General features: G+C 82.8%; 1 non-coding gene across 1 annotated transcript; it reads left to right on the plus strand.

The window, feature by feature from the left end:
• The first annotated feature begins 2,217 nt into the window (after nucleotides 1–2,217).
• Nucleotides 2,218–2,370, plus strand: LOC141478780 (5.8S ribosomal RNA). Its single transcript, XR_012463998.1, has one exon. It is a non-coding gene; the product is annotated as a 5.8S ribosomal RNA (ribosomal RNA).
• The last annotated feature ends 130 nt before the right edge of the window (nucleotides 2,371–2,500 follow it).

A 2,500-nucleotide genomic window follows, 5' to 3' on the forward strand; every position in this document is an offset into this window, starting at 1 on the left:
CCGCCCCCGTCCTCCGGGGACCGATCCCCCGCGCGCCCGCTCCCCGCCCTCGCCTGGGCGAGAAGGGGGGGAGGGGGCCGCGGCGGCCCCCGGGGGCGAGGCGAGGGGCGCCGGCCCGGTCAGAGCGCGGGCGGCAGCGCGCGGGAAGGGTCGCGCCGCCGGCGCGGGGCGCGGCGACGCCCGCCGCCGGCCGAGCCCCGCTCGGTCCGAAAGGAAGCGGCGAGCGGCGGCAGCGGCGAGCGGCGCCGGCGGCCGGCCGCGAGGGCAGCGGGGAGACGAGAGCGAGGGCCTTCGGGGCCGGGGGAGGCGGCTCCCCCGGCTCTCCCCGCGCCCAGGCCGGGGGCGGCTGCGCAGCCGGCCCCGCGCCTGCCCTGCCGGCCCGGCCGCGCGAGGCGGCGAGGGGTCTCCGGGCGTTCCGGGATGGCGCGCGGGCGCCTGGCGGCGCGGCGGCGGCGGCGCGCGTCCCCCGTCTCTTCTCCGCGCCCCGATCCTCCCCGCCGAGGGGAGCCGGGGCGGGGGGCGGGGGCGGAAGGGCTGCGCCGCCGCCGTTGGCCGCCCTCCGGCGGGCGAGGCGACCGCCGGGCGGCCTTCCCGCGCGAGCGGGCGGCCCGAGCCGCGGCTCTCCTCCCGGGCGCAGCGCCGGGCTGCTGAGGGAAACCCCGGGCCCCGGGAAGGAGGACGAGGCTGTGGCGGCGGACGTCGGGCGCGCCCCCGCGGGCGGACGCTCCCCCGAAGGCGGCAGCGGGGGAGGCACCCCCGCGGGGCCCAGAGGTGGTCGTTTCCCTCACCCCAGGGCCAGGTACCTAGCGTCCGCGCTCTCCCGCGGCCCTCCCTCGCCGTAGCGATACACAGGGGGTCGAAGGCCGCGGGGGGCCGGGCGGAGGTTTAAAGACTCGGGCGGCTCGGCGCGGCCCGGGGGTCGGGCCGGGCGGCGCCGCCGTCGTCGTCGTCCTGCGCAAGGGGGCTGGAGTCTCTCCGCGGAAGCTCCCGGGCGCAGGGACGGACGGCCGGCCGTCGCCCGCGCTCGTCCCGCGGGCGGCCGTGCCGGGGAGGGGTTCCGCTGCCCCCCCCTCTCCGCGGACCGGTCTCGGCGGAGAGACCGCGGCGCGGCCGGCCGTGTCCGGCCTCGCCCGCCTCGAAACGGGGCGACCCCGGCGGGAGCGCGGGCTCCCCGCCGGGGGCGGGCGGGTCCCCGCGGCGGGGGCTCGCCCGGGAGGCGCGCCGCCGCGCCTCCGCGGCGCGGCTGCGGCGCGCCGCGGCTCCGCTCCCTCCCTCCCTCCGTCCCCCGCCCCGGCGAGCGCTCCGGCGGCGGTCTGCCGCCGCCGAGCGCCGGCGAAGGCGGCACCCCGTGCCGAGCGGCGGCGTCGCCGCTCGGCCTGCCGGCCGGCCGGAGGGCGCCCGCCGCCAGGCGCGGCCGTCCCGGCCCGGGCCCCGTCCGCCGCCCTTCCCCCGCCGCCCTTCCCGGCGGCGCCGGGCGAGCGGGCGGGCGGGCGGAGGCGTCCCGCTCCCGGTCTCCGCGTGGAAACGGGGAGAGCGGGCGTCGCCCCCGCCTCAGCGCCGTCCGCTTTCCGCGCGGCGCGCGCCCGCGGAAGGCGGCGAGGAGCGGCGGCGGCGGCGGTTCCGGGCGGGCGGCCGCCGCGAGGCGGCGGCGGGCCGCCGTCCGGCGCGGCCGCGGGCGGCGCGTCGCCGGCTCGGGCTCCGGCGGTGGCCGCCTCCGGCGCGGCGGCGGAGGCCGCGGCCGGGCGCCGGCGGGGCGGGCCGGAGCCGCGGGAGAGGGGAGAAGGACGTCGCGGCGCGGCGGAGCCGTCGCGCGCGGGGGGGCCGGCGGGGCGTCCCGCGTCCCCGAGGAGAGGCGGGCAGGCGGCGCGGCCGGGGGCGTCGTGGGCCTCCGCGCGGAGGCCGGGCCGAGCCCGGGCGCCTGGGCCGCCCCCCGAAGCGAGCGAGGCGCTCGTCTCCGCCGGTTTGGGCCGGGAGCGCGGGCTCCCGGCGCCCTCGCCGCTCGGGGCTTTTTTTTTTTTTCTCCTCGTCGTGTGTCGGTACGGTCAGTCGAGGCGAGGCGGCCCCGTCGTTCTCGCCCCGCCGCGCCGCGTCGCGTCCCCTGCGGAGGGGGCGGGCCGGCGGGCGGGCGGGCCGGCGGGCCGCCGCTGTCCGGAGGGGCCGCTCCCGCGGAGCGGTCCCGGCCCTCCCGCGCGCGCGGGGCGGTGCCGAAAAGCAGACAACTCTTAGCGGTGGATCACTCGGCTCGTGCGTCGATGAAGAACGCAGCTAGCTGCGAGAATTAATGTGAATTGCAGGACACATTGATCATCGACACTTCGAACGCACTTGCGGCCCCGGGTTCCTCCCGGGGCTACGCCTGTCTGAGCGTCGCGTGACGATCAATCGCCGGCTCGGCCGCCGCCGCTGCCGCCGTCGCCGCCGCCCCCCCTTCTTCGCCCTTGCGGCGTCGGGGGGGGGCGGGTCGGGTCGGCGGGGCGCGGCGCGCCGCTGCGGCGCGGCT

Source organism: Numenius arquata, unplaced genomic scaffold (genome assembly GCF_964106895.1).
Source record: "Numenius arquata unplaced genomic scaffold, bNumArq3.hap1.1 HAP1_SCAFFOLD_1401, whole genome shotgun sequence".
Lineage (NCBI taxonomy): Eukaryota > Metazoa > Chordata > Aves > Charadriiformes > Scolopacidae > Numenius > Numenius arquata.